The following is a 22,861-nucleotide window of genomic DNA, read 5'->3' on the forward strand; positions in this document are numbered from 1 at the left end:
CCAGCCTCGTGGCCTGGCCGGGAGCAGAGGGGACTAGGGCTCCAGCCCTGGTTCAGCTTGCTAGTGCCAGGCAGGGCCTGAAAGAACGAGCCGTCCAAACTCAGGATTTGCGGTCTTGGTAATGGACGAAGGCAGGGAGGTCTTAGCCCGATGTGCTCAAACGACCAATTCCTCAAAGAGAAGGAGTTTGTTGCTAGGTGTGAAGCAGACCAGATGGCCTATCAGCCCAGCAAGCTGGCTCCCTGAACCGCAGTAATTCTGATAGTCTTATTGTAAGAAAAGATGGGCAGGTTTTAGGATAACAAGCTCAGTGATTCCAGATGATGTAATTAGAAGTGAACCAGTTATTGAGCGTGCGCAGACTGATGACTTGCTTAGTTGAGAACATATGTAAGAAAGTAGTAAGGACATGTTTTTTAGTACCATAATGAGGTCACTTACAGGTTTAAGTTTAAGTTCTGGTGTGTGTCCGGTGGGCCCATTTAGGTTAGATCCAGGTTTGGTTACCAAGATAACTTTGGAATTGTGGAGGGTTAGTTCCGGGCTGACCCAAGTCCCTTCATTAATAAATAGTAGGGGCTGACTTTAGTGATCACAAGACTGCAAAGTTGAAAAACCGGATAAAATCTGTACAAATGAGGGTCAGTCACAAGGTTTTTACAATCACAAGGGCCCAAGATAAAGGCAGTACGATCATTATCAGAGATGGAGGCAGTTGGATTACAGTTCGAACATTTCAGATATTTCCCTCTGTCTATTCCAACATACAGAATGCAAAAGAATATCTATATAGTTATTCAGCAACCACAATCATCAATTAAGTCCTGTGTTCTCAGTTATACTGTCTACTCAAATATATCAGAAAATAAAAAAGGAATATCTATATAATGATTCAGTAACCATAACCATGCCTTAAATCCCAATTTCTCAGTCGCAGTGTGATCCCAGATCTCTCCCTTTAATCTACTACTCCAGCTCATTGGGGGACCACTCTGAGAGCAGCCAATGTTTCAACCCCCTGGGGCAAAGGTGGCAGAGGAATCTTAAAGTCTGTAACCTTCCTCAAAACTAGGGAAAACAGTTAAAGGGCTACATTAACCAGGTAAGTGCTGAATTAAGAAAATGTAGCTTCAAAATCCATGGAAGAAGCTCCTGGCACCCTTGCTGGCCCTTCCTGCATTCCCTCTACAGTACAGGGTGGAGCCATCTCGTGCTCCCATTGTGGGGCTCTGGCCCTTTCCACAGGGAGCAGAGAAGCTCCTGTGTACATGCTGGGCTGCACGTATATCACTGCCAACCTATCTGTTGGTTGCTCAGGCTGGGGAACTTTGTCTCAGGCTTGCTCCCCTAGAGTTGTCCTGAGGGAAGAGAAGCTGCTTGTAGACAGCTGAGACCCTGAAAGCAATTAAATTGGAAGAGCCTGGGGCAAAGGACTACCTGCATTAAGTCACTCAAAAGAGCTCCCAGAAGGGGGAGGAGGTCTGTTTCAAAGGGATTAGAGCTGGAATTCACTCAAACTCCTGTAAACCTTAAATGGGGAATTCCTGAGGCCTCCAGCAGGCACAAGCTCAGGAGAAAAAGCAGGTTCATAGCTCTGACTCCATGCAGGCTCAGATAAGAGAGGACCCAGCCCTTCCCATTTGCCTTGGGCTGATCTTCTTGATAGGAGGGCTAAACTCTGAAAGGGGCCACCAGCCAAAACAGCCAATTTGCAGGAGAGTAAAAGGCGCTTTTTGCCTTAGTTTGTTGGTTTTGATTAACACCTGATAATCAAGAAAATCTCTATCACTAGCTGGTATAAACTTAAGGGACAGCCTAGGAACTAAATCCCAGAGTTAATGCTTTAAAATATTAAAATGCACAGTGTACAACATTGGTTATAAGACAAATAGAGCAACAGGAAACGGCGCATCCAAAGGAACAAGATAAAAATCCAGAAACCATCAATGAAGCATACCAGACTTCGGTATGCTATTTCTCAATGAAGCATACCAGACTTTGGACTTACCAAATAGACACTTTAAAATAATGATCCTCAATATGCTCAAGGAGAGAAAGGAAAACATGGAGAAATAACTAAAGAATATGAGGAAAACAATGAGTGAACAATATGGGAATCTCCCCAGAGAAATACTGGAGTTGAAGAACACAATAATGGAAATGAAAAACTCCCGAGATGGTTTCAACAACAGATTGTAGGTTGCAGAAGAAAGAATCAGTGAAGCTGAAGACAAGACAACTGAAATTATTCAGGTTGAGGAGCAGAAAGATAAAAGAATAAACAAGAGTGAACAGAGCCTAAGAGACCTGTGTATGGATATATACATTAAAGGAGTCCCAGAAGGAAAAGAACAAAAGAAAGTGGCAGAGGAATGTTCAAAGAAATGATGGCAGAAAACGTCCCAAATTTAACAGAAGACGTGCATAAGCAAGTCAAGAACCTCAACCAACCCCAAACAATATAAACTCAAAGAGAACGACATCTAGACCTTTAGTAATCAAATTTTTCAATGCCAAGGACAAAAGAGATTTCTGAAAGCTGCAAGAGAAAAGCAATAAGTTATGTGCAAGGGAATCTCAATAAGATTAATTTCCAGTTTCTCATCAGAAACCATGGAGACAAGAAGGTAATGGTACAAAATATTTAAAGTGCTGAGAGAAAAGAATTGTCAACTGAGGATTTTACATCCAGCAAGACTTTCTTTCAAAAATGAGGGAGAGATTAAGACATTCCAAGATAAATAAGAGTTAAGGGAATTCTTCACCACTAGACCTTCCCTACAGCAATGCTAAAGGAAGTTTTTCAGATTGGAAGGAAAGGACACCAGACAGTGGATCAAAGCAGCATAAAGAAGTAAAGACCTACAGTAAAGGTAACCATATAGATCATTTTAAATGCCAGTGTATAGTATTGCATATTGTTTGTTATGTAATGCCACTTCTTGCTTCTAGAGGTGCTAAAATGCAAATGCATTAAAAAGTATAATAAGCTGGTTTTGGAAAATGTACAAAGATATTATTTATAACAAATAAAAAAAGGTGGAGGAGGCAGAAGGGTATAGGATCAATATATATGAACTTAGTATTGAATCAAATATGTTTGTTATAGATTTAGGATGTTAAATTTTAACCCAGTGGTAACAAAAAACTGCATGGAAAAATGTATTTAGAAAGAAATGTAAATGGTAGAAATTGGCAGAATGGATTTAAAAAAGCGTAATTATATACAAGAACCTCACCTTAAATTTAAAGACATAAGTAGGTTGAAAGTGAAAGTATGGAGAAAAATATATCATGCAAGTAGTAGCCAAAAGAGAGCTGGAGTAACTAAACTAATATCAGATAAAATAGACTTTAAGTAAAAAACTGTTAGGAGGAACAAAGAATGGGTCACTTCAACAAGAATACATAATAGGGAGAACTTCCAGGTAAGATGGAGGAGTAGGGAACTCCAGGACTCAATTCTCCTTCAAAAATAGTTAGTGGACAGGCAGAAAATGTCTGAAACAACTATTCCGGGGCACTGCAGGCCAGGGGAGCACTATATAGCATCCAGGGAAGAATAGGACAAAAGACTAAAAAATTGGGTGCACAGGTGGTTCAGTGGTAGAATGCTCGCCTTATATGCGGGAGACCCGGGTTCGATTCCCGGTCCATGCACCCCGCCCCCCACCCCAAGAAAAAAGACTAAAAAATTGCAGTGAAAAACTAAGTACTTGCTGTGCAGTGGCTGCCAGTGCCCATCCCCCCCACACACACACACAGCCAGGCATGTTGAGCCCAGTCCCCAGCTAGCAGCTGCAGATAAAAGCAGATGTGGGAGTGCTCCTCCCCAAAGATGTGGCCTGGAAAGTCATGGCCAAGAGCTGATTTTTTTGTGTGTGGGGAGTATGGTGCATGGTCTGGGGCTCGAACCCAGGTCTCCCGCATAAAAGGCAAGCAAGCATTTTACCAGTGAACCACCCGTGCACTCTTCTGATCTTGGCTTTTCATCGCCATATATAGATCACTACATCCTGGCTCTGAAACACATTCTTATTGCATCCTGGAAGGAACCACTGCAGCCATTGTATCAACCTTGCCCTAGACAAAAATGGAGGCAGTGGAGGTTTAAAGAGCTCCTTAGAGCTGCGGGGAAGGTTTCTGAAGAGCGCCATCTGCTGGGCAGGTCAGGAAAGCACAGCTTCAGGAGCCATCCAAAAGGCTTTATGGTGTCTTTCCTTACCTTCTTTCTCCCCAGGACACTTTGGAACTGGTTTGACCACGGTGGCTTTATAACAAGCTTATTTCTGAATCACTTCATTTTTGCATGTTGATCTTTGTATCCTGCCACTTTGCTGAACTTGTTTACTTGAACTTTTTCAAGTAGCATTTCACATTTTTTCCCAGGATTTTCTAAATATAGGATCATGTCTGCAAATAGTGGAAATTTTACTTCTTCCTTTCCAATTTGGATGACTTTTATTTCTTTTTCTTGCCAAATTGCTCTGGCTAAAATTCTAGCATAAAGTTGAATAATAGCAGTGACAGTGGGCATCCTTGTCCCTGATCTTAGAGGGAAATCGTTCAGTCTCTCACTGTTGAGTATGATGTTAGCTGTGGGGTTTTCATATATGCCCTTTATCATGTTGAGGCAGTTTCTTTCAGCTCCTCCCTGTTGAAGTATTTTTATTGAGAAAGGATGCTGAAGAAAATATAGGGAAACATCTTCAGCACCTAGGGACGTGGGGTAGCTTCTTAGACCATATGCTCAAAGTACAAACAATGAAAGTAAAAACAGATAAATGGGACCTCCTCAGAATTGAATACATCTAGTTTAATGTAATACCTGGATACATTCCATAGTATGTTGGGCAAATAATTAAAAAGTATTAGCAAATTCCCTTGAGGGACTAGAGAAAAAAAAAACGGAATTATTAAATTTTCCCACCTGGGAGATCCCTGATACTTTCTCAAACATTAGGGACTCCCAAGTCAATAGGCCAAGCCCTTGATCTTGGGGCTTGTTCTTGTGAAACTTATTTCTGTAACAAGAAGCTATCCCTACCTATAATTATGCCTAAGAGTTACTTCCAGAGAACCTCTTTTGTTGCTCAGATATGGCCTCTCTGTCTCTGTAAGCCCAGCTTTGCAAGTAAAACGTTACCCTCCTCCTTACATGGGACATGATGCGCAGGGGTGAAAGTCTCCCTGGCAATATGAGACATGACTCCCAGGGATGAGCCTGGCCCTGGCACTGTGGGATAGACAATGCCTTCCTGACCAAAAGGGGGAAAAGAAATACAACAAAATAAAGTATCAGTGGGTAGGAGATTTCAAATAAAGTTGAGAGGCAATTCTGGAGGTTACTCTTATGCAAGCTTCAGCTAGATATTGCTAACTGCCATGGTATGCCAAGCTCAACTAACAGTATTCTTGTAAACCCTAAAGAATACCCAAGGTTCTACTTGAGACTCTATAAAAGCTTCACTCATTACGTTTATTTTCCATAAACCTAAAATCTCCAGAGGGTTCCTAGGCCAGATAAGCCCTGAAACCTAGAGTTACCAATCTCTCCAAGAGCATCAATCCCGCATCTCCCTACCCCATAATGTCAATACCCCTGTTCTTTCTTTTTTTTTATTAAAAATTTTGTTTTAAAATACCAAAAAACACCAAACAAACACAAACATTCGTAACTTTAGATCATTCCGTTCTACATATATAATCAATAATTCACAATATCATCACATAGTTACATATTCATCATCATGATCATTTCTTGGAACATTTGCATCTATTTAGAAAAAGAAATAAAAAGAAAACAAAAAAATTCATACATACCGTACCCCCCACCCCTCCCCCTCACCGATCACCAACATTTCACTCTAAATTTATTTTGACATTTGTTCCCCCTATTATTCATCTTTATTCCATATGTTTTACTCATCTGTTGATAAGGTAGATAAAAGGAGCATCAGACACAAGGTTTTCACAATCACACAGTCACATTGTGAAAACTATATCATTATATAATCATCTTCAAGAAACATGGCTACTGGAACACAGCTCCACATTTTCAGACAGTTCTCTCCAGCCTCTCCATTACATCTTGACTAAAGGTGATATCTATTTAATGCGTAAGAATAACCTCTAGGATAACCTCTCGACTCTGTTTGGGCTCTCTCAGCCATTGACACTTTATTTTGTCTCCTTTTACTCTTCCCCCTTTTGGTCGAGAAGGTTTTCTCAATCCCCTGATGCTGAGTCTCAGCTCATTCTAGGGGTTTTCTCAATCCCTTGATGCTGAGTCTCAGCTCATTCCAGGATATCTGTCCCACATTGCCAGGAAGGTCCACCCCCCTGGGAGTCATGTCCCACGTAGACAAGGGGAGGGTGGTGAGTTTACTTGTTGTGTTGTCTGGAGAGAGAGGCCACATCTGAGCAACAAAAGAGATTCTCTTGGGGGTGACTCTTAGGCCTAATTTTAAGTAGGCTTGACCTATTCTTTGTGGGGTTAAGTTTCATATGAACAAACCCAAAGATTGAGGGCTCAGCCTATAGCTTTGATTGTCCACACTGCTTGTGAGAATATCAAGAATTCAACTTGGGGAAGTTGAATTTTCCCCCTTTCTCACCATACCCTGAAGGGAACTTTGTAAATACTTTTTTATTCACTGTTCAAATCACTCTTGATTTATCGGGGCATCACTCTGGACAAACCAACAAAATCTCATGTCCTACTCAAGTCAACACACCTTTTCTACATGAAGAAGTTAGAATGGTCATTGTCCAAATATCCCTAAAGGTTTTCAGAAGGATCAAAGGAGAAAGAGGAGTTGTAACAGAGAAGATAAGATTTAACAAATGAGTATGACTACTCAATCATTATATTGATATTTCTTTTTAGTCTCTAGTGTCTTAGAGCAGCTAGAAGGAAACACCTGAAATGGTGATACTGTAACCCATACCATACTTTGAAATTTGTTCTATAACTACTTGTTAAAATATACTTTAAATTTATTGCTGTTTTGTATATATGTTATATTTTACAATAAAAAATGTTAAAAAAATTTCAATTGCATACATTTGTGCTTCAAAGGAGTTTGTCAAAAGGGTGCAAAGGCAACCAACTCAAAGGGAGAAAATTTTTGGAAACCACTATCTGATAAGGGTTTGATATCCAGAATATATAAAGAAATCCTGCAGTTCAACAATTAAAAGACAACCCAACTATAAAATGAGCAAAATACATGAGTGGATATTTCTCCAAAAAGGAAATACAGATAGCTAAAAAGCACATAAAAAGATGCTCATCTTCACTAACTATTAGGGAAATGCAAATCAAAACCACAGTGAGATACCATTTCACACTCATTAGAATGCCCACTATTAAAAAAATAGGAAATTATAAGTGTTGGAGAGGATATGGAGAAATAGGAACACTTATTCACTGCTGGTGGGAATGTGAAATGGTACAGTCACTGTGGAAGACGGTTTGGCAGTTCCTCAGAAAACTAAATAGTTTCCCTATGACCAGGTAATCTTGATACTCATATATACCCAGAAGATATGAAAATAGGGACACAAACAGACATTTGCATACCAATACTCATAGCAGTATTGGATGGAATCAATCCATGTCCATCAACCAATGAATGGATAAACAAAATGTGGTATATGCATACAATGGAATATTATTCAGCAAAAGAAGGAATGAAGTTCTGAAGCACAGGACAGCATAGATTAACCTTGAGGACATAATGCTCACTGAAATAAGTCAGACACAAAAGAACAAATATTGCATTACTTCACTAACATGTACATATAATATGTAAACTCATAGTCATAAAACTTAGCATGTAGATTGCCAAGAGATAAAATGAGGCTAGAGATGGAAAGTGGTTGCTTAATATATACAGAATTTCTCACTAGGTTGAACTTAAACATTTGGAAATGAAAAGAGGTGACAGCAGCACATTCTTGGGATCACAAGTAATAGTGCTGAACTGTCTATGAGCGTGCTTGGGAGGGGTGGTTTATACTCACATATGTCACCAGAAAGAAAGCTAGAGATTAACGTATGGAAATATTTAACACAGTGAACCTTGTAGTGAATGACGTCTCTGATTAACACTACAAATACAAATACTTTCATATCTCTACTTTTATGTCTGATCACTTTTTCAACTTTTTAAACAGTCCCTGTATGGGGTACTGCTGGTTTTCATAGCTTCAGAACTCTTAACTCTGAGTCCCAGGCGTCACATAAATACCCTACTTTTCAGGGAATGACAAACAGCTCAGTTTCTCAGAATTTAGAATTAGCAGTTATACCTCCTGAATATATGTGACTGCTGTAAGAGCTTACAGTCTAGGACTCTACATAGGCCCCAACCCGATGACCCATGCTCTTGGCTTTGGTTCACCAAATTTTGATATTATAGTTAGTCCATATGATTGAAGCGTGATAATATTTGTCTTTTTGCTCCTGACCGTTCATTCAACATACTGTCCTTAAGTTTCATTCACCTAGGTGCATGTCTCACAACTTCATTCCTTCTTGTGGCCGCTCAGTAGTCCATTGTATGTATATACCATAGTTTCCCCTTTCATTCCTCAGTCATTGTACCCTTAGGCTCCCTCCATTCATTGTGGATCTCAGTTCCTCCAGGTATATACTGAGGGTTTCAGCATCATATGGCAAACCCACCCCTGTGAGACCCTCACACTGCCCTCCAAGGAGCTGCACCTCTCATTTCCCAACTGACAATGAACAGTTACATCTCTTCATATTTTCTCTAGAGTTCTTTCTTTCTATTCATTTTTAAACAGTTTTATTCACACATCATACAATCCAACCAAAGTGTATGGACATGCCTTCACCACCATACTCTATCTGAAGACATTTCCTTTTCTTCCACAAAGAATCCATACCCTACTCCCATTTCCCCCCCACCTGTTGACATTTAGTTTTTTTTAATTTATTAAACATACCAACATACAAACACAAACATTCTTACCATATGATCATTCCATTCTACATATATAATCAGTAACTCACGATACCATCACAGTTGTATATTCATCATCATGATCATTTCTTAGAACATTTGCATCAATTCAGAAAAAAAAAAACAAAAAAATTCATACATTGCATACCCCTTACCCCTCCCTTTCATTGATCATTAGCATTTCAATCTACTAAATTTATTTTGACATTTGTTCCCCCTGTTATTTATTATTTTTAATCCATATGTTTTACTCATCTGTCCATAAAGTAGAAGAAAGGAGCATCAGACACAAGGTTTTCACAATCACACAGTCACATTACAAAATCTATACCATTACACAATCATCTTCAAGGAACATGACATTTAGTTTTGACATCATGCCTTTGTTACATTCAGTGGAAGCACAGTACAATGTTATATGTAGACCCTAGCTTGCATTGATTGAACTTTATCCTGTAAACCATCTATTTTCAACATGCTGCAATATTGACATTCATTTGCTCTCCCTCTTGCAAAAACATTTTTTAAATTTGTACATTTAATCACCATCACTGTCCACTTTAGGTATTCCTAAATTATACTGTCTCAGTCTTTATCCTCTATCTTTCCTTCTGGTTTCATACACGCCCCTAATCCTTCTCCTTCTATCATACTCACATATAGCTTATATTATTGCCTTACAAACAAGTAATATTGTGCTATATATTCATTTCTGAATTTTTAAAAAGAATCAGTCCTGTTATACAGTCTGTATCCCTTCAGCACCAATCACCCAATCTCTACCTTATTTCTGTCTCCTGATAACCTGTGTTCTTAACTTCAATTTTTCAGGTTCACTCATTAATGTTAGTTCATATTAGTGAAACCATACAGTATTTGTCCTTTTGTTTCTGGCTATTTCACTCAGTATAATGTTCTCAAGGTCCATCCACGTCGTTACATGCTTCATGACTTTATTCTGTCTTACAGCTGCGTAATATTCCATTGTATGTATATACCACAGCTTGTTTAGCCGCTCATCCGTTGATGGACATTTGGACTGTTTCCATCTCTTGGCAATCATAAATAATGTTGCTGTAATCATTGGTGTGCAAATGTCCAGTTGTGTCCTTGCCCTCATGTCCTATGAATAGATACCTAGCAATGGGATTGCCGGATCATATGGCAATTCTATACTTAGCTTCCTGAGGAACTGCCAAACTGCCTTCCACAGCGGTTGTACCATTTTACATTCCCACCAACAGCAGATAAGTGTGCCTCTTTTGCCACATCCTCTCCAGCCCTTGTTTTCTGTTTTTTTTTTTTTTATAATGGCCATTCTAATGGGTTTCAGGTTATATCTCATTGTGGTTTTGATTTGCATTTCCCTAATAGCCAGTGAAGTTGAGCATTTTTTCATGTCCCTTTTAGCTATTTGCATTTCCTCTTCTGAGATGTGACTGTTCATGTCTTTTGCCCATTTTTTTTCCTTGTTCTTGTTCTCTTTATTTACATATACAGGTAATTTTTTTCTCATTTAGTACATAATGCAGTTTTCTCATTTAGTACATAATACATAATAGTATATATAATAATAAAAATAGATTAATAGTTCACAATTCATTAAGTGCTTTCTGTGTGTTACATATTTAGAAATTATTACCAAATAATGTGCTTTCATCCTCTGGGAAATAATTCATTTCTAGAGAATAAGAGAGATACTGTTCTAATTTAATGTAACCAGTGTTGCTTGACTGGCAAAAATCATCCTACATAGGATTGAGAATGACAGTACAAGTCATTTCCATATAAAAGGACTATACCTTGATTTCCCTGCACAACCCTTTCCCCTTTCCCCAGTGGCTTCAGAATAGCAGTCTAGATAGCCACTGCTGGAAGATCAGGACCTAGAACAGTGCTTGGCCCTTAGGCCCTCAGGGAGTATATGTTGAATGAACGAATCAATTGAGTTTTGAGATGAAACCAATTTGGTGTAACATTTTTTCTCAGCATTCTTGTGGCTGTTCAGAGTCCATGGCATTTCGCGAGCATCCATAGTGATTTAATTTTAAGTCAGTTTTATTTCACTTAATGTTTATCTGTTTTAACTAAGCACATGTGTTCTTTTCTGGGAAGATGCACCCAATCCAGAATGGCCTTGATACTAGAGTTTGCTAAAATTTATCAAAGGCAGAGCTATACCACTATTTGGTGATTTTAGGCATAAGAGAGGAAGCATCTTTTGTAACTGACATCCTTTTCCCAACATTATTCCTGCCAGCTTACTAGCCACCCTTTGTCTATGCATGGTGGGTAGAAACCCACAGAGGATTTTACTTATCGCTTCCTCTTGTCATCATCACAGAGCTTCTTAATAGTACAGAGTGGTAGTCTGCCACCCACCAAGAGCAGGGTTTTTTAGGCAGTTTTGGTCTGTGTTTGTTTTCCTACTAATAATTGTAATATATGGAGGAAGTAAATTCATTTATTATTAAAACAAGGTTTAAGAGATTGTATACGTAAGATGCAGACAGTAACCTCAATCTTCAATACATTTAGTATAACATAACTGTTGCCCATTTTTTAAAATTGGGCTGTTTGTTTTTTTGTTGCTGAGTTGAAGAGTCTCTTTATATATTCTGGATTCTAAACCCTTATCTAATATATGGTCTCCAAATATTGTCTCCCATTGCATTGGCTGCCTTTTTATATTTTTGGAAAAGTTCTTTTATGCACAAAAGTGTTTAATTTTGAGGCATTCCCATTTATCTAGTTTTTCTTCAATGCTCATGCTTTGGGTGTAAAATCTAGGAAACTGCCCCCTATTACAAGTTTTATAAGATAATTCCCTACATTTTCTTCTAAAAGTTTCATGGTCTTAACTCTAATGTTTAGGTCTTTGATCCATTTTGAGTTAATTTTTGTATAGGATGTGAGATATGGATCCTCTTTCATTCTTTTGTACATGGATATCCAGTTCTTTAGGCACCATTTATTGAAGAGGCTGCCCTGCCCCCAGTGGGTTGGCTTGACTGCCTTATCAAAGACCAATTGTCCACAGATCAGAGGATTTATAACTCATTTTGATGCCGTTCGACAGTAGATCTGTCTTTATGTCAGTACCATGCTGTTTTGACCACTGTAGCTTTGTAATATGCTTTAAAATCAGATAGTGTGAGACCTCCCACTTCAATTTTCTTTCTCAAGATATTTTTAGCTATTTGGGGCACCCTTCCTTTCCAAATAAATTGGTTATTGGTTTTTCTATTTCTGCAAAGTAAGTTGTTGGGATTTTAATTGGTGTAACATTGAATCTACAAATCATTTTGGGTAGACTTGACATCTTAACTATATTTAGTCTTCTCATCCATGAATACGGTATGCCCTTCCATTTATTTAGGTCTTCCACAGTTTCTTTTAGCAATTTCATGTAGTTTCTGTGTATAGGTCTTTTGTGTTCTTAGTTAAATGTATTCCTAAATATTTTATTCTTTTGGTTACTATTGTAAATTGATTTTTTGTCTGGATTTCCTCCTCAGATTGCTCATTATTAGTGTATAGAAACACTACTGCTTTGGGGGTGTTGGTCTTGTACCCTGCCACTTAGCTGTGCTCATTTATTAGCTCTAGTAGCTTTGCTGTAGATTTTTCAGGATTTTTGACATATAGTATCATGTCATCTGTAAACAGTGAGTTTTACTTCTTCCTTTCCAATTTGGATGCCTTGTATTTCATTTTGTTTTCACCTTGTATTTCTTTTTGTTGTCTAATTGGTCTGGCTAGAACTTCCAGCACAATATTTTAATAATAATAGTGACAGTGGACATCCTTGTTCTTGTTCCTGATCTTAGAGGGAAAGCTTTCAGTCTTTCCCCCTTGACAATGATGTTAGCTGTGGGTTTTTCATATATTCCCTTTATCATTTTGAGGAAGTTCCCTTCTATTTCTATCCTTTTAAGTGTTTTCATCAAGAAAGGATGTTGAATTTTGTCAATGCCTTTTCTGCATCAATCGAGATGATCATGTGGTTTTTCTGCTTTGATGTGTTGATATGGTATATTACATTAATTGATTTTCTAATGTTGAACCATCCTTGAATACCTAGAATAAATTCCACTTTGTCATGATGTATAATTCTTTTAATGTGCTGCTGGATTCAATTAGCAAGTATTTTATTAAGAATTTTTACATCTATATTCATTAGAGAGAGTGATCTGTACCTTTCTTTTCTTGTAGTATCCTTATCTGGCTTTGGTATTAGGGTGATGTTGGCATCATAAATGAGTTAGGTATCATTCTCTCCTCTTCAAATTTTTTGAAGAGTTTGAGCAGAATTGGTACTAATTATTTCTTGAATGCTTGGTAGAATTAATGTGTGCAGTCATCTGGTCCTGGACTTTTGTTTTGGGGGAGCTTCTTGATGAGACTGATTCAATCTCTTTATTTGTGATTGGTTTGTTGAGGTCATCTATTTCTTCTCAAGTCAATGTTGGTTGTTCTTGCCTTCTAGGAAGTTGTCCATTTCATCTATGTTGTCTAGTTTATTAGCATAAAGTTGCTCATAGTATCCTCTCATTACCTCCTTTATTTCTGTAGGATCAGTGGTTATGTCTCCTCTTCCATTTCTGATTTTATTTATTTGCATCCTCTCTCTTTTTGTTTTTTGCCAATCTAGCTAAGGGTCCATCAATTTTATTGATTTTCTGAAAGAACCAACCTCTGGTTTTGTTAATTTTATCAATTGTTTTCATATTCTCAATTTCATTTATTTCTGCTCTAATCTTCATTATTTCTTTCCTTTTGTTTGCTTTGGGATAGTTTGCTGTTCTTTCTCTGGTTCTTCCAAGTGAACAGTGAATTCTTTGATTTTTGCTCTTTCTTCATTTTTAACATAGACATTTAAGTTAATAAATTTCCTTCTTAGCACTGTCTTTGCCACATCCCATAAATTTTGATATGTTGTTTTCATTTTCATTTGCCTCAAGATATTTACTGATTTCTCTTGTAATTTCTTTTTGACCCACTGGTTGTTTAAGAGTGTGTTGGTTAGCCTCCATATATTTATGCATTTTCTGGCCCTCTGCCTGTTATTGATTTCCAGCTTCATTCCATTATGATCTGAGAAAGTGTTTTGTATGAGTTCAGCCTTTTTTATTATTTTTTTATTTATTGAGATTTGCTTTGTGACCCAACATATGGCCTATCCTTGAGAATGATCCATGAGCACTTGAGAAAAATGTGTATCCTGCTGTTGTGGGGTGTAATGTTCTGTACCTGTCTGTTAAGTCCAATTCATTTATTGTATTATTCAAATTCTTAGTTTCTTTACTGATCCACTGTCCAGATGTTCTATCCTTTGATGAGAGTAGGGAACTGAAGTCTCCAATATCTTTTCCAGACCTTTCACTTTCAACCCATTTTTGTCCTTCAGTCTAAAATGAGTCTCCTGTAGACAGCATATAGATGGGTCCTGTTTTTTAATCCATTCTGCCAATCTGTCTTTTGATTGGGGAGTTTAATCCATTAACATTTAGTGTTATTAGTATAAAGGCAGTACTTTCTTCTAACATTTTGCCTTTTGGAGTTTATATGTCACATCTAATTTTTTCTCTCTTTTTACCTTTACTGATAGTCTTAATTTCTACACTCTTCTCCAGACCACTGTCTCCTGCCTTTTCCTATCTGCCTGTAATGCTCCCTTTAGTATTTCTTGCAAAGCTGGTCTCTTGGTCACAAATTCTTTCAGTGACTGTTTCTCTGAAAGTATTTTAATCTCCCCCTCATTTTTGAAGGGCAATTTTGCTGGATATAGAATTATTGGTTGGCAGTTTTTCTCTTTTAGAATCTTAAATATATTATACCACTGATTTCTCACCTCCATGGTTTCTGCTGAGAAATCTACACATGGTCTTATTGGGTTTCCATTGTATGTGATGGATTGCTTTTCTCTTGCTGCTTTCAAAATTCTCCCCTTCTCTTTGACATCTGAGAATCTGATTAGTAAGTGTCTTCGAGTATGTCTTTTTGGATCTATTCTGTTTGTGATGTGCTGCACTTCCTGAATCTGTAATTTTATGTCTTTCATAAGAGATGGAAATATATATATATATATTTTTTTCTTTTCTTTTTTTGCATGGGCAGGCACTGGGAATCGAACCGGGTCTCCAGCATGGCAGGCGAGAACTCTGCCTGCTGAGCCACTGTGGCCCGCCTCCCCTATATTTTCTTTTGTGGGTCAGATTTCAGAGATCTGGTCCTCTAGTTCACTAATCCTTTCTTCTGCCTCTTGAAATCTGTTATTGTAGATTTTCATTGCTTTTTGCTCTCTTCTGTTGTGTCTTTCATTCCCATGAGTTCTATGCTTTTTTTTTCCAACTTTCAAGTTCTTCTTTTTGTTCACCCAATGTCTTCTTCATATCCTTCCTCAACTCATTGATTTGTTTTTGGATGAGATTTTCTGTCTGTTCAAACATCTTGAATTAGTTGGTTTGCTCCTTTAACTGGGCCATATCTTTGATTTTCCTAGTATAACTCATTATTTTTTATTTATTTTTATTTTTTTGGCTTTATAAAAGCAATTTATTAAGTTGCAAGTTTATAGTTCTATGCCTTAAAAATGTCCAAACTAAAGCATCCAGAGAAAGATACCTTGACTCCAAAAAAGAATGATGTCTGTCACATGGGAAAGCATGTGGCTGGTGTCTGCTGGTTCTTGTTCCTGGTTCGATTGCCTTTAACTTCAATTACAATGGCTTTCTCTTTAGGTATTTATGGATCCTGACTTAGCTGCTTTGGGGCAAAATTCTGGGTTTCATCTCTTAGCTTAGCATCTAATGGAAAGGCACAGGGTGATACCTGCTGTGTTCTGATTCCTGTCCAGCTTCTGTCAGCTCTCTCAACTCCTGGTGTCTCCTGGGCTTCTGCATTTCAAAACATCTGGCTGTAAGCTTTCTCCTAAATCTTTCCCTCTGTCGACTCTTCTAAAGACTCTAATAAACTAACCAAGACCCATCTTGAAGGCAGAGCCACATCTCCACTTAATCAAAGGTCACACCCACAACTGAGGATGTCACATCTCCATGGAAGTAATCAAATCAAAAGGTCACACCCACAATTGAGTATGTCACATCTCTATGGAAACAACCTAACCAAAAGGTCCCACCCCACAATATAGAATAAGGATTAGAAAAACAAGGCTTTTCTGGGATACATAACACTTTCAACCCAGCACACAGGAATTTATCCTGAAGTAATAACAAGAGATGTATGAAAAGATTTATGTTAGTAGTTACCAGGGGATGAGGGGAAGGGGAAGGAGGAGTATATGCTTGGTACCTCATATCTGCTAATGTCCCTCAATTTGGGTTTGTTTGATACTGCTTCATAATTAGATTCAAATTATACATATAATTAGGAATATCACAGAAGTGATGTTGAGTTCTTCTTAGCATATCATATCAGAATGTATAGTACTGTCAACTAATCCCATTACTGTCGTTTAACTCTGACTCTTTGCTTAATATGGTATCTGTTAGGTTTCTCTACTTTGAAGTTACCATTTTACCATTAGGATCAAAAAATATCTTGTGGTGAGAAACTCTGAGACAATGTAAATATACTATTACTGCACTGGCACTCACTGATTTTAGGGTCATTGAAGATTCTTGATTGTATCAATCATTATTAAGATGTTGGTCAAAAGGTGATTTTTCTAATTCCATCATTCCTTCTACATTTAACAGTTGAAATTCTACTGTAGGAAGAATTTTCTTGTTTCTTTTATTCATTCATTCATATTGGTGTGGACTCGTGGAATATGTCCCTATCATTCTTATAACCCATTATATTTTGCTGGCATCTAGACATTTGATTTCTTTAATTAGCTTATTCTGGAGGTTGTTTTCACTTTTTTACCTAGGATTTTCTTGCTGGATGGCTTTGTCCTCTATCTGTTTTGACATTCAGTTCAACTTATTCTAGACCTCTAGCATAGGTTCTGTTTAACTGATCAGAATTTTTCAGTTCTTGTTTTTCTGTTTCTTTCCCTGCTTATATGGGGCCTTTTTTTTTGAGGAGGGAGTCCTCAGATATTATAGACCCCAGTCAGATTTCCCCAGACTGGACTGGCCTCCTGTCAGGGGGAAAGAGTTGCCAGCATCAGTTTTCCTGAGGGCAAGACCCAGCAGGTTGACAGACTTTCCTTTGAAGCCACTAGACTCTGCTTTTCTGCCCAGCATGTGGCACTTGTCTCCCTGCAGGACCCACCAGCATAAGGTGATGTGGTGCCTTTAATTTCAGCAGACTCTCCCTGCTGGGGGCATGGTGGAGACAGAGGAGAGGTTGTAGCTTGGCATTAATTGCTTCAGTTTTCCAGTCCTTGGGGCCTGAATTCCTTGAAGGAGGGATTTCACTTGAGCTGGGCACCACCTTTCTCTTGGGGAAGGTCCAGCCTTTAGGTAGTTAACTCCTTTCACCTGACTAGTTACTTTGTCTGTCAGACAAGCTGAATTCTGCCCTTGCCTGGGGCAGGGCTGGACCCTGAGAAGGCTTCCAGTTCTATCTAATGCGCTGTTAAGGAGTAGAAAAAAAGCCTTCCACAGCGGGACCTCTGCTCCTTGGGTTTGTCAATCACCAGCTCAAGTTGGTACATGCCTCTGTGTATCTCCAGGCTCTATGTGCCCCTTTTTCTTAGGGTCTAGCCCTTTTCCAGGATTTTGTGCTGTCCGACTCAAAAAGCCTCTTTTTTTTTTTTTCTGTCAACTCTTCCCCCTCTCTGCTGGGGCAAAAACTCTTAATACCTTTAGCGCTTATTCCAGGTTTATCTGTGCTGGGGGCCTATTTTCAGCAGTCGGAATTTGTTAATTAATTCCACAATTGGAACTTGTTCGAGCTAAACCCTTGCTGCTAGTAAAGTCTGTTTTCTTTCCCTTCAGGGAACCAGCCTGCTGCACCCATTGGGGAAAGGCACCAGCCTCCATGGCTTGGGGACTCACAGTCCTGTGTGGTGTCTCAGCTGGTCCACCTGGTCCAGCCTGGTGTATTCTGTGTATTTGGTTACTGATGTAGCTCCAGCAGTTGCTTTGTACTGTTCCTGGTTAGTTACTAGCTGCTCTGGAGGATGAACTAAATTCCACACCTCACTAAGCTACCGTCTTGCCCTGCCTCCCTCAATAAAAAAATATATTTTTTTAAATAAGGCACTGGGTGAGCATACAGAAGAATTTGAGAGTATGAAAAAATATATAACAGAACTTATGAGAATGAAAGGCTCAATAGAAGAGGTTGAAAATACAGTAGAGGCAATGAAGTTGGAGGGCTCTCAGTTCCTGATTTTAAAGATACTACAGAGCTATAGTGATAAAAACAGCATAGTGTTGGCATAAAGATAGACACACTGACCAACAGAATTCATTTGAGAGTTCATAAATAGACCCTCGCATTTATGATCAATTGATTTTTAAAAACATTTTTATTGTGAAATATAAATGCAGAAAAGTGATAAATATTGTTCTAGTTTGTTAGCTGCTGGAATGCAATATACAAGAAACAGAATGGCTCTTAAAAAAAGGGAATAAGTTGCTAGTTTACAGTTCTAAGGCTGAGAAAATGTCCCAGTTAGAACAGGTTAATAGAAATGTCCAATCAAAGGCATCCAGGGAGAGATACCTTGGTTCAAGAAGGCCGATGAAGTTCAGGGTTTCTCTCTTAAGTGAGAAGGCACACGGCGAACACAGTCAGGGTTTCCTTCTCAGCTGTAAGGGCACATGGCGAACATGACATCATCTGCTAGATTCTTCTCCTGGCTTCCTGTTTCATGAAGCTCCCTGGGAGGCATTTCCTTCTTCATCTCCAAAGGTCGCTGGCTGGTGGACTCTGCTTCTCCTGGCTATGTCATCCAGCTCTGCTCTCTCTGAATTGCTCTCCTTCTCCAAAATGTTTCCTCTTTTATAAAACTTCAGAAACTAATCAAGCCCCCCAGAATGGGTGGAGACATGTCATCACCTAATCCAGTTTAACAACCACTCTTGATTAAATCACATCTCCAGGGAGATAATCTAATTACAGGTTTAAACATACAGTATTGAATAGGGATTATTCTGCCTTTACAAAATGAGATTTTGATTAAAACATGGCTTTTCTAAGGGACATACATCCTTTCAAACCAGCACAAATATCAAAGTACAGTTTAACAAGTAAAGAGCAAATTTCAAAGTATAGTAGGGACTACAGTTCCACAATTTCAGGTATTTCCTTCTGACTGTTCTAATGCACTAGAAACTTAAATATGTATATAATGATTCAGTGGTCATAATCATTTATTAAATCCTAACTTCTCTGTCATAAATCCTCCTTTTCATTTTATCCTTCTCTCAGTCTTCAGGGATATTTGGACAATGATCATTCTAACTTCTTCATGTTGAAAAGGGGTGTTGACATTATGGGTAGGGGGATGCAACTGGTTGATGTTCTGGGAGAGACTGGTGCCTCTAAGTTTCAGGGCTTACCTGGCAAAGGTTTTAAGTACCTGAAAAATAAGCTTAATAAGGAAAACTTCTATAGAGTCTTAGGTAGAGCCCTTGGTTTTCTTTAGGGTTTTCAGGAATACTGTTGGTTGGAGTTTGGAATGCCATGGCAATTTGCAACATCTGACTGAAGGTTGCATAAGAGTAACCTCCAGAATGACCTCTCAACTCTATTTGAAATCTCTTAGCTACTGAAACCTTATTTTGTTACATTTCTTTTCCTCCTATTGGTCCAGAAGGCATTCTCAATCCCATGATGCCCGGGCCAGGCTCATCCTTGGGAGCTACTTCCCATGTTCTATGGTCAATTGATTTTTTTTAATTTTTAACTTTTTTATTGTATAGTATGACATATATACAAAGCAAAGAAACAAGAAGCAATAGCTCTCAAAGCACTCTTCACGTAGTTACAGGACAGATCCCAGAGTTTGTAATGGGCCACCATACAATCCTCTTATAGTTTTCCTTCTAGCTGCTCCAGAATATAGGAGGCTAGAATGCTTAAATATTTTTTATCATCACAATCAACCTTTTTCCTTCTTTTTTTAAAAAAATTTTTTATTTATTAAAAAAAATAACAAGAAACAAACATTCCCAACACACACACTCAGCAATTCACAATATCATCACACAGTTGCATATTCGTCTCCTTCTTTTTGTAAAAAATAACAGATATACAAAAAAGCTATAAATTTCAAAGCACAGCACCACAATTAGTTGTAGAACATATTTCAGAGTTTGACATAGGTTACAACCCCACAATTTTAGGTTTTTACTTCTAGCTGTTCTAAAATACTGGAGACTAAAAGAGATATCAGTTTAATGATTCAGCATTCATATTCACTTATTAAATCCTATCTTCTCTGTATAACTCCACCCATCACCTTTGATTTTTCCATCCCTCTCGTTAGGGGTGTTTGGGCTATGGCAATTCTAAATTTTTCATATCGGAAGGGTCATTCACTAATATAGGGTAGGGAGATGGAACTATCTGATGTTCTGGAGAGGATGGGCTAGGTTTTGGGACTTATCTGGACCAGGGACCCATCTGGAGGTTGTAGGTTTCTGGAAAGTTACTCTAGGCATGGACCCTTGTGGAATCTTATATATTGCCCTAGGTGTTCTTTAGGATTGGCTGGAATGGTCCTGGTTGGGGGTTGTCAGGTTATGATAGGTAGCAAGGTCAACCTGAAGCTTGTGTAAGAGCAACCTCCAGAGTAGCCTCTCGACTCTATTTGAACTCTCTCTGCCACTGATGCTTTATTAGTTATACTCCATTTCCCCCTTTTCGTCAGAATGGCATTGTTGATCCCGCAGTGCCAGGGCCAGATTCATCCCTGGGAGTCATCTCCCATGTCACCAGGGAGACTTTCACCCCTAGATGTCATGTCCCATGTAAGGGGGAGGGCAATAATTTTACTTGCAAAGTTGGACTTAGAGAGAATGAGGCCACATCTGAGCAACAAAAGAGATCCTCCAGAAGTAACTCTTAGGCATGCCCATAGGTAGTCTAAGCTTCTCTGCTACCTTCATAAGCTTCACAAGTATAAGCCTCATGATCGAGAGCATGGCCCATTGACTTGGGTGTCCTTAAATTTGACACAGTATCAGGGGATATCCTGATGGTAAGGTTTAATATTTCCATATTCTTTCTCCCATCCCTCGGGAGACTTTGCCAATACCTTTTGGTTATCTGGTTAATATACTCTAGGATATATCCAGGCTTTACAATAATCTATATCAGATTAAAGGACCTCTTTCTTATTCAGGGCTCCCTGTGTTTCAGTTGTTCAAATGAGCTATACAGATAGGTTGAATTAGATTATACACTACGGAAAATTTCAGTTGCAGACCAAATAAACCTTTCTTCCATTGGTCTCAAAAAGTATGTGTGGTTTTAAAATATAGACACTGTCTTCCTTACCCCTATGTTCTGAATTACTTTAACCCCAACCTGTTCAGCTTCGTTCTTATCTCTAAATATTAGATTATATATATATATATATATATATATATATATATATATATATATATACAGCCTCTCAAAATCCAAAAATAATAATCACCACTCTGGACTTAATGTGTCTGCTCTAAAAGCTTACAATCTAGGCCCCTGATTATAAGCATTTTCTAAAGCTGATCATACCATTCTTGTTCTTTTGTTTCTGGTTTATTTTGTCTCACCAAATGCCCCACATGTTTATTCACATCATTGCATGCCTCACGGCTTTGTTCCTTTTTGCAGCAGCACAACCTTCATTCATAAATATATACCATCGTTCGCCACTCTACTTCTCTGTCAGTGAATCCTTTAGCCACCTGCATTCACTGGGCATCATGTACAGGATCCAAAGTCCACAGTCCATCAACATTCTCAATTTTAGATAATTTCATTGTTTCCAAGAGAAAGAAAACCAATAAACACACCCTCGCCAAATAGGAAATCTAAACCTCCTCTTAACTCTTGTCCCTCCCCCCATTATTTACTTCTGCTGTTGCTGTGGTAGTGCTGATGGTTTCCTTTTGAACATAGCTCATAGCATGCAGTAGCAGTTTTCCCCCTGTACCCTGGACTTAAACACTCTTTGTACAAGAATCATATCTTTGAAATAATTCTTGCAAGAACTAATTAATATTTCTAGTGTTAATTAGTGGGACACGTAGGTCTATACAACCCCTTTCAATCTTGTTCATCTTCAATATTGTAATATTACTTCTAGATTCACTAGAGAACCACCTTCACTCCTATCTATTCCCTTACATTGGAGTTCAACCTCATTAGCTAACGGTTCACCCATCTCTAGCTTCTACGTATCTGTAAGTCCCTTATATTCTGTAATATAAGCCTCTGATTACACCATTATGCTGGTCATAAAAGTAGAATCATACAATATCTATCCTTTTGTGACTGGCTAATTTCACTCAGCATGATGTCCTCAAGGCTCATCCATCTTGTCATGTGCTTCAGGACGTAATTTTGTCCTACTGCTGCATAATATTCCATCATATGTATTTACCACATTTTGTTAGATCCACTTGTCTGTTGATGGGCATTTGTTTTGTTTTCATCTTTTGGCGATTGTGAACAATACTGCTATGAACATCGGTGTGCAAATATCTGCTTGTGTCGTTGCTTTCAGCTCTTCTGGGTATATACCAAGTAGTGCTATTGCTGGGTCATAGGGTGACTCGATATTCCATTTCTTAAAGAACCACCAAACAGTCTTCCGTAGTGGCTGCACCATTTTACATTCCCACCAGCACTGATTAAGTGTCCCAGTTTCTCTACATCCTCTCCAACATTTATAGCTTCTTGTTTGTTTGATAGCAGCCATTCTTATAGGTATGAGGTGGTGTCTCATTGCA

The 22,861-nt window shown here is 38.4% G+C and overlaps 1 protein-coding gene and 1 non-coding gene across 3 annotated transcripts in view; both read left to right on the top strand.

Annotated features, from left to right (window-relative positions):
- Positions 1–22,861, top strand: part of TREH (trehalase) — a 48,800-nt gene that overhangs the window by 6,182 nt on the left and 19,757 nt on the right. The window lies entirely within an intron of this gene.
- Positions 3,590–3,660, top strand: TRNAI-UAU (transfer RNA isoleucine (anticodon UAU)). Its single transcript has one exon. It is a non-coding gene; the product is annotated as a tRNA-Ile (tRNA).

This window comes from Tamandua tetradactyla, chromosome 8, assembly GCF_023851605.1.
Source record: "Tamandua tetradactyla isolate mTamTet1 chromosome 8, mTamTet1.pri, whole genome shotgun sequence".
Taxonomy (NCBI): Eukaryota; Metazoa; Chordata; class Mammalia; order Pilosa; family Myrmecophagidae; genus Tamandua; species Tamandua tetradactyla.